This window comes from Camellia sinensis, chromosome 10, assembly GCF_055761805.1.
Source record: "Camellia sinensis isolate YWXY chromosome 10, ASM5576180v1, whole genome shotgun sequence".
Classification (NCBI taxonomy): domain Eukaryota; kingdom Viridiplantae; phylum Streptophyta; class Magnoliopsida; order Ericales; family Theaceae; genus Camellia; species Camellia sinensis.
Window position 1 is genome coordinate 97,288,672 of NC_138970.1, and position 16,767 is coordinate 97,305,438.

The following is a 16,767-nucleotide window of genomic DNA, read 5'->3' on the forward strand; positions in this document are numbered from 1 at the left end:
ATGGCGGATCGAAGGAAGAAAAATAGCCTAGACAGAAGGAGGAGCAAATTTCGAGCAAGAGGGAAGTGAAAATATGGGGCTAGAAGCCCTATATTTAAAGACCCGTGCCGATTTGACCAAACTACCCCGATTCAGGCATATTTGGCCGGTCAGCCACATTGTTGGCCGGTCGGCCAAATAGATGGCCGGTGGACTTTTTTGGTGGCCGGTGACCTCCCCCTATGGCCGGTGAACCTCCTACACCTTTGTTTGGGTCTTTGAGGTGGTTTGGGGCCTCCATTGCTCAACATAGTGCAAGAGAGTGCATTTTTGAAGCTCAACCGAACTCCGTTTTGACCTCGGACCATGTTTTCTATGCATAGCAATTGAATGCGTGCAAGGGTGTATCCTTTTTGTATCTTGCAAACATTCGGAAACTACTTCAAATGCATTGCATCATTATGCATGCATACACGCATTGTCATGCGTACGCCGACTTGCATTGTTATGCACCTCCAAGCGGTCTGGCGAGACCTTAAATACGCTCGGTCTAGGAGACCTTAAATCCTCTGAAGGTGCAAGTCCTTTGGTATTTGTCGTGCCCGAACGACTCTTAGCGAATTTTATCTTAGGTTGCATTATCATGCATCCCTCACTCGCATTGTTATGCGCTACTCATGTGCATTGTCATGCATTTCAAAAGACATACATTGTCGCGCATTCAATTTCATCTGCATTATCATGCATTTTAAAAAAAACAAAAAAACAACATACATGCATTGTCATGCATCTCACTGTAAATAGTGCATATGTCATGCATCTCACTGTAAATATTGCATTTACATGCATTCCATTGCATATTGTATATATTGCATTGTAGCTTGCATGCATTTATTGCATCACCTCCATTTACAGCTTGCGCTTTTCCATGTTGAGCTTGGTCTGGTATGTGCCCGTACTCTTCGCGTTGAAGCACGGTTATGATATTATGTGTATGCACCTAGTGTTGTGGGTGACGGCACCGTTTTCGTGTTAAACGTGGTCTGTATGTGTCCATGCCTTTCCTAGGCAAGACACGGTTTGGCCGTAGGCCTTACCCGCTACATCCATTGCATATTGTATACATTGCATTGTAGCTTGCATGCATTTATTGCATCACCTCCATCTACGGCTTACGCCATTTCCATGTTGAGCTTGGTCTGGTATGTGCCCATACTTTTCGTGTTGAAGCACAGTTATGATATTATGTGTACGCACCTAGTGTTGTGGGTGATGGCACCGTTTCTGTGTTAAACATGGCTTGTTTGTGTCCATGCCTTTCCTAGGCAAGATATGTTTTGGTCGCTTGCCATATCCATTTCATTCATTACATTGTAGTGTAGTGTTTTGCATCCAGCATTTAGGATCACGATCTCTCCTGAGCAGAGCATGCCTCACTTATATCATCCCACCTAATTACTTATATCTTGTGTCCGTCTACACAACTCATAGTCCTGCATGTGTACGCGCCTATTCCACTGCTGGTATTGTGGTTTGAGGGTGTCAGCACCTTTTCTATGGTAGACGGACTTTGCATCTCCATCATTTTTATGATATTTGTGTGGTTTTGAACTGCTTATGGTTTGATCATGTTTCAATTGCATTGCACATCATTTGCATTGTTTATACATAGTTTTGTATATATAGCATGATCATTTTGCATCCATTCCGCATTGTTATGCATTGTCACACAAGTTACATTGTCGTGCACTCATTCGCTTGCGTTGTCACGCACTTTCAATTGCATTGTCATGCATGTTGCTAACGATATCGTACCTGTTAAGTTTTCTTTCTCTTTCAGGCACGATATTGTATGTACGGTTCATTTGAAACTGGTGCAACCAGACGAGCCACACAGGTATTGTATTCTCCGCGTGAGACGTATCGAGAATTGAATAATTCTCTTACATCCTTTCTGCGTTGTAATGTAGCTTGGTTCTTGCTTAAAACTGTTGCATGTTATGCTTCGTTATAGCTTTCTTTGCATGATCATGAGTTATGTTCGACTTCTTGCATTGTCAGTTGCATTTTGCCCCCGCCTTTGGGCGCATATCTTTATTGTCTTGCATGTTTGTCTAAGTCTTCGGCCTTGCCAAAAATGGGTCGTCTCTGGGCTTTGACATTCACTCCCGTCATTGTTATGACTTTCGAGTTCTGTCAAAGAGAGGCAACTGTAGACACTCCATTTTTGACCGTCCTCAAGGCTTGGACGTCACCGTTTGAACACTCGGTGATCATCCATGTTCGTGTTCGTCTTGAGTTCTCGGAGGTCTTGGCCACGCGCCTTGCCTCAAGACCTCTCGACTTGCCTGTTTTGTGTTTGGTTTTGCACCAAACACTTGTGTTTTCGTTTTGAAGAGCAGGGAATGGCTTATTGGGCATCACCACATCTCACCAGCCATGGCTTGAGGCCACCGGCCATTGTTTTGTTGCCATCGGCCAAATGTTTGGTTGGTCGGCACTCTTTGTGGTCAGTCGACCATTTATTTGGTCAATTTGTCATTTTTGGCTGGCCGACCACTGTGCATCTGCTTTTGGCAGATATTTTGTTCCAGCTGTGATAGCTGGCACCCACTTTGTACCCCCTCCATACACGTGTATGGAGGGATTTCACTCTTGCTTAGCTTGTTTTGTAAGCTTTGCAAGAGTGAATCTCTATAAGAGGAGGCCTTCTCCTCCCTCCTCAAGGGTTCCAGAAGTTCAAGGGAGGGTCTGAGATTAGGGTTAGGGTTGTGTATCTATTCTATCTCTATATCTTCCTCTCTTTGTGTATTTGTGTGTGTTTGTCCTTACTTTTGTGCACAAACACCTAGTATTACACTTTTCTTTAGCTACTGAGGTACTAAGGAGTGATTTTCAGAGTTTTTGAGTGGATTCAAACTTGAGGAAGCGGCTGGAGCTCAGTTCTTGAAAGGGGTCTTCAAGGGTAAGAACTTTGCTCTTTATTCCCCATTTTTGCATAGGCTTTTAGCCATCATTCAATCTATTTTTAAGCTTAACTTATAACATATAAAAGTTCTGATTTTAAGTGCTTAAAATAGTTGTTTAAGGTTTTTTTGGTGTTTGGGGTTGTTTGACCCCTCTTAGGCCTTGTTTGGCCCCAATTTTGTGCTATTTTGGTGAGCTCCGAGACCACCTTGTTTGGGCCTCCTCTGGATTTCAGTGGTGGGGATGGTGCTTTAAGGTCCTAAGAAGGAGAGGGCCATCCCCTCTCCTTGTTGCCTTCAATGTTGGCCATTTTGTCCTCATGCGTGAGCATCTTGTTTAAGTGCATGTTGATCATGTCTTAAGTGTTATTTGAGCTTATTTTGCCATGATATAGCGCTATTTTTAATTGGTTTAGACACACCATGCATGGTTAGCATACTTGTCTTGTAATGCCATGAATTGCCTTAACATGTGCCAAGCATTTAGACCACCATGCCTACTTGTTTTGGCCTAGCTTTGTGAAGCTTTTATGCATGTTTTAGTGTGCCCAAGGTCTGTTTTTGGTTGCTCGAGTCATCCATGCTTTGCTTTGTATAGCTACCATGTGATCCCCCTTGTGAGCCTTGAGTGTTGACCCCTCTAGCATGCTTTACTTGCTTGTTTCAGTGGTTTGGCACCACTTATAGCATCATTTCAGTCCTTGTGGTATGCTTGTATGCTTGCATTTGATGCCCCTTTAATGCTTTAAAAGGTTTGTGTCTTATGCTCCATGTTTGGACCTTTATGTATGCTTCCATGTTTAGACCATTTAGATGCCATCTAGGTGCATCTTTGGTCTCGTTTAGACCTGCATTGGACCTGTTTTAGGTCCTCCTGGCCCTTTGGTTTAAGCCCCTCTTGAGTCTTGGACATTATTGCATGCTTGGCTTGTCTTGTTTACTTGGTTTGGCACCTTTATAACATGATTTTCAGAGCTTAGTATGCATGCCATATGTCCATGTTTGTCCCTTTTAAGTGTGCTTAAAAGTTGCTCTTTGATGCTTAAGTTTTGAACCATGTGTGCATGCATATTTGTGTGTATTTTGGCCTTCATTTCCTTAGCATTCGGCCACTGTTTTGGGCTTATTTGAGAGTTGCCCAAACTAGTCTAAGACCCTCATTCGCGTGTTGTTGCATGCTAGCTTTGCATGTTGTTACATACTTGGCCTATCGCATGTGTTGCATGTTTGAATCATATTGTATTTGGCATGCATTTCCTCTTGTTTTAATTGCTTAACATGTTATATGTCTTGCATGTTTGCATGTTCACATTGCATCTTTGCATGCTTGTTAACTTGCATACTTGTTACATATTTGCATCTTAGCATGCTTGTTTGCATCCTCATGTTGCATGTTTTGTGACGTCCCAATTTTTTTTTAAAACGTCATAAGATTTAAATAACGATAACTTGCTAGATAAAGTTTTAACTACTAATTAGGAACTTTTAAGTTCTTACATAGTCAAAGTCCAACAAAAAAATAAAACTACAAGTTCACACACAACGTCACAACATAGTTAAATCCTAATACAAGGGATAACAGGATTTTATTTTGATAAAATCTCGACTCTAAGTCAGCCAAGGTTCGATATTGGCAGCACCTCCAATTTCAGCCTCAGTCCCTTCTTCGACATAATCTGGCATGAAACGCCAGGACAACAAAATATATGCCATGAGTTTTGCAACACAGTAAGAAAACGTAAGCAACCTACCATTCTTTTTAAGAGAAAAATAATAAGATTCTAAACATGACATAACAATATAATTGTACACATAAATTATAACCATTCAGTAATTTTAATAAATTAGGTGACACTCGAAATCTCACCAAAGAGATTTAACTTACCAACCACTAAGCATGGCAACGGTTAATTTGAAACCCTCCCTTGGTCAAATATTTAAGTGTTACCAACCGTAACTACCAGGGATGCTCACGTCCGGAGTTATATACCCAAGTAGTGGCATCCGTGGTCTGCCCCAAGGAAACGGTCTGCCAGGGGTAAGTAACCCCCTTGTGTGTCACCTGCACATCCACCCTTATTCCAAAATCGAATACCGAAAAGGGTTCAAATACCGTGCCATCTTAGAGTTTCACAACACAATTTACGTGAGAATTCTCAAAACCAGGTCTCACCCTGAACAACCGGTATTGATCGTCAACCCTTAATTTCGTACACTCTTTAAAACCAATACTCACCCTAAACAACTGGTATTAACCGTCAATTGTTAACTTTATATATACCATTATTCATTTAGATTAAATCATAGATCAAACCCATAATCTAAAAATTTATCATGAAACTAGACTTCTCAAGTCTCATCGTTTAGTTGGAAATTACCATATTTGGCTTAGTATAGGATTTTGAATAAATTTTCGAATACATAGTAAAATCTCTCTCACAGTTTCAGATTTAGTTAAAAATTTGTATAAATTCGTAGGAAGCTCAAAATTTGTTGCCAAAAATTTCTGGATAAACTAGACATCATTATCAACATCTTTGTAGAGAAATCATCTCGAAATTTTGAGTATAAGATTATCTAAAAATTCGGGTAAACATGCTGGCAGATTCAAAATAGATTATTCTCAACATAGTTTCAGATTTAGTTAAAAATTTGTATAAATTAGTAGAAAGCTCAAAAATTGTTTCCAAAAATTTCTGAATAAACTAGACATCATTATCAACAACTTTGTAGAAGAAATCATCTCGAAATTTTGAGTATAAAATTATCTAAAAATTCAGGTAACATGCTGGCAGATTCAAAACAGATTATTCTCAACACAATTTCAGATTTAGTTAAAAATTTGTATAAATTCGTAGAAAGCTCAAAAATTGTTACCAAAATTCCTGGATGAACTAGAAATCATAATCAACAACTTTGTAGAAGAAATTATCTCAAAATTTTGAGTATAAAATTGACTAAAAATTCAGGCAAACATGCTGGCAGATTCAAAATAGATTACCTTCAACACAATTTCAAATTTTTGTTAAAAATTTGTATAAATTCGTAGAAATCTCAAAAATTGTTACCAAAATTCCTGGATGAACTAGACATCATTATCAACAACTTTGTAGGGAAATCATCTCAAAATTTTGAGTATAAAATTGTCTAAAAATTCAGGCAAACATGCTGGCAGATTCAACACAGGTTATTTTCAACACAGTTTAAACAATGTATCATATGTATACAATCTGAAAATTTCAATTATGTAAAAAAAATGAGGGGATTGAGAGGGGTTTCTTACTTAGTTGTAGGGTTGAAATGGAATAATGAAATGGTAGGAAAAATATGCAACCTCAACCTCCTCCTCTTCTTTCACAAGAATTCCCTCTATTTGGATGTATATGGTTTATGCTTAGCCCAGAAATTATGAACTTTCGGTGCATGCTACTAGGTGCATTATATAGACTCTCTCCGTGGCTAGCTCTCTCTCTCTCCCTCTCTCTCACACATTCTTTTCATTAATAAAACCATTCCCTTTCTCCAAGTTCTAAGAAATAGGCTTTCTCTAATTTATTTGCTCACTTTCTCCAAATTCTATGGCTTTCCCTAAATCCTAAGAAAGATAATGGTTTATGGTTCCCATATCACCATGCAAACAGCCACGAAATTTTTTTTCTTTTTTTATAACAATAATTATTGAACATCCATAACATTTTTATTCTTAATAAGGTCTTTGTTAGTGATAGAATTGGGTTAATTTAAAACTATTTTTTTTGTACTATTATATATTTTAGGTAGATTCTGAATACAATTAATTAATTAATTAATTAATTTTCTTTTAAGAATAATTTAAAGATGGGTTTTCACATGTTTAGCTTGCATGCCTAGGTTGCACTTGACTAAGCATGCATGCCTTGCCTCTTGAATTGATTATGATAGAGGTTGGGCCTCTATTGTTTGTTTATGTACATTTCATTCCACACCAAAATGCACAACTTGGTTTCTTGGGCCATCACGCATTGAAATGCGCGATTGGTGGTCCGAGAATCGAGTACCATACTCCTTTGAGTCATAAACATGATAAGGGGTGTGGTGGTACAAACATTGCTTTGAAATGCATTGCCATGCTTTGTTTTGCCCTCTGCTGCTGTCAAAATAGGTTCCTGCAGGAAGATATGGCCGGTCGGCCATCTCCAGTGCCGGCCGGCTGTCCATTTCTGGCTGATGGCTTTATAGATGGTCGATGACCACTTACCTTTGGCCGGTGACCATTCCTCATGGTCGGTGGCATTTCCCAGTGTTCAGAGGGTGTACCTTGGGACTTGTGCAGTCTTCAGAGGAGGAAAACAGTGAAAACAGAGGCAACTTGTGCATGGCGGTGGGTTTCTGAGCGGAGCCGAGCATACGTGCATTGGGCCCTCTTCCCAAAGCGATTTTATCGCTTTATTAGCTTAGTTAATTTGCTTAACTAGTTAATTGGTCTGTAATTAATTAATTAGCTTGTAGGTTAATTAATTTGTATTATTCTTTCGGACCCTCCGAGCGAGGGCAATTGTGTAATAAGCGTGCGTGAGTGTGTGTATGTCTTCCAACCCCACGTCTTTCTCCCTTTTATTTACCAGCTTTTGATGGTTAATATTAGGGCATATTCAATTTAGCATACCTTATGCTATGCATGCGTGCATCATTCATCAGCATTGTATGCACCGGGCTCGGCGCATCATGCTAACTGCATAGTATTTCAAATCTAACTTCAGTATATGCTATCTGTTGCATTTCACATGCCATCCATAGATTAGCCGAGCCTATTCTAGTGACATTTTGTATGCGATGCATTAGCCACTTTAACATGAACTAGGATCATGCATGATTACTAACTAGTTTCTTGTTTTGGCTTAGAGTACACTGTGAGTGTATTTGTGCTTTAGCATCTCGCATGAGTGTGAATGTTAACATGATGGAATGCTTACCATGTGGCTATGTGCATATGTGATATTACTGCCTGAATGCCTATGGGTGAAGGTTGAATTGCTTGAGTTGAAACAACTCGTTGAAATCCATATTTTAGCCTACTTGCGAGTAGCAAATTTCAAACCATTTTCCGAACAAACGGATATGCAATGCTTTGTTCCAACTTAAGCGATCTAGTCTATACTTTTGTGTTGTGCGCATCACATAGTAAGATTAGCTAATTAATCGGAATAAGAACACATAACGTTTTCAAAACTAGATATCATGGTTAGTAGAGGCCGATCTTCGGATCGGGCGAGTGGGGGTGCTCATAGCTGACCTTCCCCAATCGTACCCAAGTTCCCGAGTCGAGGCAACTTTGGTGATGACGGACACGTGGCCTTAGGCAACGAGTCAGGGTTTCCTAAATTCCCCCATAAAAAATATTTAGGTGGCGACTCTGTATCTGGCAAAGCAGTCCATGTTTGGCACTTCTTTCTAAAAAATCTGTTTTCCAAAACGATTTGCCGGATTTGGACTCTTAGGTGATTTATCAATCTCACATTGCACATTGTGAGATCAGATTAAGAACCGACCCACAAATCGAGTTCGAACTGTAGCATGGGGCCCAAGGGCGCATCTACACGGCCTTAATGAGTCCAATCCGTTCAAACCCATCCCAATCGCAGCCATTCTCAATAGGTTGTCAATGGATTAGATTTAATCCGAATTTGAATTCATTTATAAAAAAATTGATCCAGCAATCTGACAATCTAACAATTTGAATCTATGTAATTCGTTCATTAAAAAGATTAAATATACAAAAATTCGATTCGATCCGATAATCCAATCCGATTATTCTCAATTTGAATGAAGAAAACACCAAATAAAAAAAAATCAAATTATATAAAATTGTAGCTTAATAAATAAATAAATGGATTAAATCAAATCGGATCGAATATCCAAAATTATCAGATTCAGATATAGGGGATCGATATTCGGATATGGACTAAACGGATTCAAGCCAGATTCGAATTTGTCTTAATCGGATCAGATTTAGATGTTTACAGATTCTATCCATTTACATGCTGGTTTCCAACACTCGCTCTCTCTCTCTTTCTCTCTCTCTCTCTCTCTCTCTCTTGGGCGAAACGGTCGAGCTATTGACAGGTACTGTTTTCTCTCTCACTCTCAGACAGTTTGAATCAACTTCATCACCCTTATTCGATTGTATGCATATACATATAGATATATATATTGACATGTCAATTTCTTACTTGATTGATTTTGCACATATATTTATAGAAATCTAAATATATTTTGAACCAGAGGTAGTGGTGTTGTTGGATCATTGGTCTCTCTCTCTCTATAGTCTTTGTAGAAGCTTTTGTTGAAAATAATAGAAGAATTAAAACCGAAATGCCTCGAATATCCACCATTGCAAGGATCTATATTCTGTGAAAATGTATTTTGACCTTTTGAAATTGCACCAAGACATATGGTACACAATTTAGGTTTTGCTAGGAACAGTTGTATTTATTCTTTGAAAATACTTGCAAACACTAGAACCTGTAGATTATGATGATGATCCAATATGGGGGGAAGGAGAATCAATTGATTCCTACAAAATTACATTGTGATTGTATTGTGGTGCATTACTAGTATATTCATCAACATTGATAAAAACTCACCAAAATTTGCATTAGGATCCATATTAATTTACTGTATAATAATAAAAACATAGGACAACAAACAATTAAAGCAAAAATAAACAAGTTTTACCAAATGTTGTGTCTGTGGCTTAATTACACTTTGTGGTCAGTTTGGTTCTCATTTGATTCAAGAACTGAATTAGGTCGTTCGGTTCTGGGTTGCTGCTGACTGGGTACTTGACTTTGCTTTTTTCAACTTCTTGATGGTTATGCATTTGATTAAGAAAGAAATAATATTCATTTTGCCTTGTTTATTATATTTCTATTGTCATGTAACTTGTTTTGTTCTATTTTTTTTTTTCCGGCTTTTGTTTGTGAAGTTTTATCTGAGTAGGTTGTTCTTCTGACATGATTTTTTCTCACCTTAATTTTGTTGTAATGGGTTTAATTATGTGGCTATAATTTATTTTTCGAACAAGTCATTGTGTTGCTAAACTGCAAACACACCGATAAGGTGCTCCATTTGTTCGTATTTGTCTCTCTGCTTTCTATTTTGAAGGTTAGAGGTCTTGTTCACAGACAAGAGAACAAAAGGGAATGAGTTCTGCGAATGCCTTTGGCGATTTGTCATCAGAGATGGAGGTGGATGCTTTCAGGGGCCTCTTTCCTCTACGCTTTCATGAGCATCAACTACTTGAATCCATTCGCCCTGATACTAGGAAACTTGGGAAAGCTAGAGATATAACACTTGCTCTTGGTTTGTTCATTTGTATTTTATTTATTGGAAACTCACACTTTTTGCCTCTAATTTGGGGTTTGCTAGGTTCATGTCCTTACTTGAGTTGAACTGTTTGTAATCTAGGAGCTGTTGCTTCTGCTGATGGGTCAGCTTTAGCAAAGATAGGTTTCATTGTTAGTGCTTTATGCCCTTGCCTATTCTCTTTATCTCTCATGCTCTCACACTGTCACATCCACACCCATTCACTCATCCACCTACAAACACCCACTTATACACAAAAAACAAAAAACAAAAAAAAAAGAAAAAAGAAAAAAGAAAAAGAAAAGAAAAGAAGTGATGAATGAGGTTTCTTGAGTTGAGATAAGTTGTTTACATAAAATTTTGGTTTTAAATGTGTTTTTATATATATCTAAGAAAATATTAGTTTTCTGTGTTGTATTTACTAAGTTGGACTCTCAAGTCTTTTGTCTTTGTGTAGACCTTGTTGGCTGCCATTAAAATGGAAATCATGACACCTACCACAGAGTCACCAGATAAGGGCTGCATAGGTTAAGAACCATTAATTGCATATTTTCTTTTCTTTTTGTTCCCTTTTCACATTTATACATGGGGTGCCAATGCGTGATATTTTGTTGTTTACAGTTATTGATTTCCACATGCCTTCAATTTGTTCTCTTATTGTTAGGCCTGGCAGGCCAGCTGATGTAGCACCAGTTATATCGAAGTAGTTATTGGACACTATCTTGAGGCATGTCATCATGATTATTTCTATGTTATTCTTTGGTTTACTCCCCTTCTCCCAAAGAATTTAAAAAAATAAAAATAAAATAAAAATAGAGAAAGAAAAAAAAAAGCCGTCTCATTGCTGTGATGTTGTTCTGTTACGAAGTTTCTAAATTATGAGAGATGCTAATTATTGAATTTTTTATATTATTTTATCAATCTTGCCTTTGGAAGCACTCATAAAGGATGTGTATCTTCAGAGTTCAAAGAATATTCCATTTGTGAATCTTGTATGCTGTGCAGTGTGTACATATATGTGTCAAACGCAATTTAGTCATTTATCTTCCAAAATTTTGATTGTGTGCGTGCTTATTGTAACTTGTTTACGAGATTTTGTCCTATAGTATAAGGAGTATTTTTGGCAAAAGCTTACACATTTGCATGGGTGGAAGTTCTATTGACTTCAAACTTCAAAATACTATCAGTCATGTAGTCTTGTAATGCACCTAACAAAATAAAGGATTGAAATTTCATGAACTGTCTCACTGCGCATGTGATGTTTAGTGCAATGATATACTCAACACAGATGATTACAAACTTTTGATGATCTTACACCTATACTTGGAACACTTTGTTAGTTATTTAATACGTATGTGTTTAGCTGACTAACTATTTGGGTGGTTGTAGTTCGGGAATGATTAACTTCAAGGAGCTATCCTTGGTCAATGGGAAAGCTGCTTGGATGGCCTACCTAGTAATGTTTTTGGAGACAAGAACTCTCTATTTCATTTATATAAATTGAAACATGTTCTTTATTTGACTTTTGATCTTGAGCTCTTCAATATGAATTGTGTATATCCAATAATAGATGGCCTTCAACATTGTGGTTACTGACCATATAATGTTCTTAGCTTGTGGTGTCATTAAAAATGGATGTCACTGCTCATTTGTTTCTTTATTGGGCAAGGACAACATTTATTTTATTCTTGCAGGACATATACTATTTGGATGCTGATGGTGCTCTTTTTGATGCTGCATAACTTGCAGCAGTTGTTGCCTTCTCTCATTGTAAGATATATGCACCATTTACATTTCTATCATTCTTCCTGTGCTTGCCTTAATTTAGTGCTGGTGGTGGCCAACAAGCAACACCCCAAATAAATTTTTTTGGTTTCCATATAATCCTACTGGCTCCAAACTTAGGCAGGCTATGCAAAGAGATTTGCCCCACAAGGCCTGCATCATAATCAACAAGCTTTGTTGCATCTGTTCTAGCTTCAACAAGGAGGAGTTTCACATGCCCAACAGATGCTAGACCTTTTGATCTAAATGTGTACTTGAATACTATGGGGCTCGATGTGTAACAAAACCAGATTGAATAGGAGCACAAGGGTATAAGTCAAAAATTTCAAGCCATAATGAAGAGCAAAATTAGCATAGCAGGAATGGTTGTCTTGTGTCACTGTCACTCACAATTTGCTTGCTCAAAGGATATTTTCTTGTTTGATATAGTTGGTGGTGTCTGAGTGAGATATGCTTGTTATAGTGCTTTTCATGATTTTATAGTATCAAGGTGAGTAGTTAGTACACGCATGCACAATGGATTTTCGTTACAATGTTTGATGATGCTCAACTTGGCTTAAAAAGAGGGCAAAAAGTAGACAATGTTCTTTTGCTTTTGTTTACAACATTATTACTATATTTGATAGATTCCTATCAAAATTAATATTATTTTGTTTTTGTATACAAAATCATTCTTGTATTTGGTAGATTCTTATCAAAATTTCAACATAATCTGGGTGAATAGGTATTGTTCTGCATTTGTGTTTTTGTTGAAAGCATATTGTCATGTTTGATAAAGCACCTCTGATTCCAACAGTTTATTTACCATTGAATTTTTGTCTTGCAGTGCAAATCCCAGTAGTTTCTCTGAATGATGATGGAAGAGTAGTAGTTGTTTCTGAGGAAGATGGAGGCAAGTTGAAATATGAGCTGGTCAATAAAGGGAAGAGGAAGCTGAAGCTGAGTAGGGTCCCATTCTTTTTGACATGCATACTTCACAAAAATTACATTCTGGCATACCCTACAACTGAGGAAGAGTCCATCATGGAAACTCTTGTTACTGTGGTATTGGATTCATCTTTTCATCTAGTGTCTCTCAACAAGCCCGGGGGACCAGTTCTTGCATACACATTAGCCATCCAGGTTTGTTTTCACTTTTTTAAGTCCAGATTTTGGTGTGAGATGAAATTCTAAAATGCCATGTTTGTCGAGACTCCGCCAAATATCCTAATATATGGCTGTATGTTCCAAACTGTTAACTCCACAATTTGTAGGGAACCCTAGAATTTTAGAAATTTTTAGGTGTTTGAATGTAATCTAAGGCTGCATTTGGTTCAACAATTTGGGGAGATATCTGTGGAGGGAAAGGAAAAAGAAAGGGAGAAGTGAATGAAACAAAAAGCTAAATTTTATTGACTTTTCCTTTCCCTCCATAAATCTATACTTCAATTCTTGATCCAAACACAACCCAAGTTTCGTGTACTGCATTGAAGTTGTTTGGAGTATAAAAAGGGTTTGATGTAAGAAAAAGGCATTTCTTTCAAAGCTAGAACCTTAGAAAATGCATTTAAACTAAAATGGTTTCTTTTATCCAATTCGGAAATGATAAATTGATAATAGGATTATAAAAACTTCTTTCCCACTAAAATAATGTTTTGACTTGACTTTTAAACTTCTAGTACAGAGTATGTATATAGTGCTCTCAGTAAGACACCATATGAAAACACAAATGAATTCAGTGTTGTCTACTAATGAGGAACGGTGTTATAATTGCAGGACTGTATGGCATTAACATGACAAAGAGTGAAAGAACTTCGTAAAGTTTTGAATGAAGCCATTTCTGAAATGGAGGAGGACTAGTTTTACTATGCAACAATTAGTAGCTACTTTATGTTCAAAATTTTCATACCCATTGTCTAATGTTTATGAGGTGAGGTTAGTGATTTTTTTGGAAATATTATCACGAGGTAGTGTGATTAGTCAAATTTTGTTGCATATGGTTGAAGTTTTTCACCTAGTCGATTAGCATTTTTTACGCACTAGAGAGGTTTAAAATGGTGAGATGTTATGAATTTTAGCCTCATTTACTCGGTTGTTTATCAATTTGGATTGAAAATTGGAACTTACCATGAATATTTATTTATTTTTGTTACTATCTGTTGCGCAAGTTTAAAATACTTCAGGCATTTGTAGGGTAACACTCCAGAACTGCTCAAGCACAAGTGTTGACGCTCAAGCAGTCTTGTGTGGCTCCCAGTACTTTTGCAGTCTGATTGAGATTCTAAGAGTTGTGAATTTCTGCTCGAGTGCAGAAGTGGTCGCTCAAGCAGTCGACTTTGTTGGTCTATTTGCTCGAGCGTAAGATTGGACGCTCAAGCGGTTTGCCAGGTTGAGTTTGAATTTCTGGGACCAGTGGGATTGCTCTTGACATTTTTATTGTTGTGTTTGGAGCCTCCTTGTTTTATTTTGGGTTATTGATCGAAGTGGTAACATTATGGCAAAGTAAGATTGGACCAAACACTTTGACTCAGGTAATTTTCCTACGAACAACCATCACTCTTTTGCCCCTTTCTCTTTCCACACTTTGAATTTGGCTATGAGGCCATGGCCATTGGAAATCTTGTTTTCGGGGCTTCGATTTGGACACAAGAACGACCTAAAACGGAGTCCGGATGAGTGAGTTATGCCCGTTTAAAGTTTTAGTATCTGTGTTGGAAGCAAGTGCGCTCGAGCGCAGAAAGTGGCGCTCAAGTGGACTGCGCTAATTCAGCAGCTTAAAAAGTGATTTTCTAGATCATTCTGTCCACTTTTCTTTTCTCTCTTACTTCCTCTTATCCTAAGTCCGAAAAACCATAGATTTTGGCCCAAATACCTTCCCTTTCTCAAAGATTTGGCCAAGTTCTCTCATCAAAAAGTGAAGAATACATGAAGCTCAACATTTTGAACGGATTGGATTTTGGATTTTTGAAAGGATGGTCTTGATCTAGCTTCTTTGCTTGGTCTTTGAGGTAGGGGTTTCTAGTTCTTCTTCAATACTCTCATTTATAGATAGATTTGTGGTATTTTCTTTATATAAATACAAAAATTATGCTTTTAAGCATATTGTGATAAATCATGAGATTGGGGGTCTAGGGTTTGAAGTATTGAGGTTTATTTGTTGGGTTATGATTTTGGGTTATGAATTTGGGTGTATAATCAATAGGAGAATTAAAATAAAAATGTGATTTTATGAAAATCTTTAATTTTTCTTAAAAACCCTAGTTTGGTTCATGAAGATAGATGACGATTTTGCTTAAATTGAAAGTAGTATTATGAAATTGAGGTGTTAAATTGCACATATACAAGTTTAATTGAATTTTGGAACTGTTTGAAAATTTATGTAAAAGTTGCGATTGAATTTTTATTGTTGATCTTACAAATTATGTTATAATATGAAACCAAATTTGGGTAAATGAATTGTTAATGATATGGATTATATAAGATTTGTGATAAAATGATGAAGTGAATATTTAAGAATGTTATTGTGTTATATTGAAATTGCATTGAGTTATGTTAAATTGTGTTAAGTCTATGTTGGGTTAAGATGAATGTGAACAATGATAAATGGGTGATTATGAAATATGACGTGGTTATATGAAGGAGTTATATCAAAGAAATTAGTGTTAGGGATTTAATTTACAGACTTGGGTGGTAATTGAAAGTCAATGTGATGCGAAAAATTAAGTTTGAAGACTTGACAATAATATGGAGAAGTAAAGAAATAGTTAGAACATAAGCGTTGTGAATGTTTTAAAAATGAACCCTTATGCCCTTGGTAGAGGTGTTGTTATATTATAGTGAAAAATAATGAATAACTTGATGGATGATAGAGAATGTGGTGGAATAAAATGGGGACTCGTTATGTAAAGGAGTTCTTATCACATGGTGAACGTATATTGAGCCAATGCGTAATGGAAATAATGGAAGATATGTTGGCATTGCCCACTAATTATAATGATAGATTGTGATGTTACCTTGGGGTTCGTTTCCTGCCGTATTTTGAGCTGGCAAAGCGTGGCTCTTGAAATAGGTTCGGCCTTCCTTCCGGAGTAGCGCCCGGTAAAACGTGTGGTATGTTGAGGTTCCTTGTTCCTTCCGACTTGTGACCGATAAAGTGTGAGGTTTTGCGTTCCTTCCATCTTGTGACCGGTAAAGCGTGAGGTTTCGCATTTGTAACACCCCAAAAATATACATACCATTTCAATATAATAATAATCATGGCTCATGAGAGATGCCGGAAATATATATATTCAAACATGTTCCATTACATAACTCAAATGTTTATATAAAAGTGATCTCACATGCGATTATATATTCATTGACAACTAGTACATGAATCTATAGCATGTAAAATCATCTAACCAAACGAATAAAGGTCCTCAAGGGCTTACAAGTTCCAAGGCATAAGCTCGGTTACACAAAATGGTCTCTCGGACCCATACATGATTAGCCCTTGGCTTACAAAAATTTACAATCACAACAAGAGCCTTGTGCTCTCAAAACATATCCCCACGCCCTAATTTGGTGAGTTCACCACATCCTTTCCTGCACCAAAACCTATAGGGGTGAGCATAAAGCCCAGTAGAGAATTCTTAACAAAGTGTATATATGCAATGTTCCCAATATTGAATGCAAATGCCATGCAATGCCAATAAAAGAATTTCATTTACCTTTT

The 16,767-nt window shown here is 37.3% G+C and overlaps 1 pseudogene; it reads left to right on the forward strand.

The window, feature by feature from the left end:
- The first annotated feature begins 10,126 nt into the window (after nucleotides 1–10,126).
- LOC114278883 (uncharacterized) lies at nucleotides 10,127–13,913 on the forward strand (annotated as a pseudogene).
- Nucleotides 13,914–16,767: the final 2,854 nt, after the last annotated feature.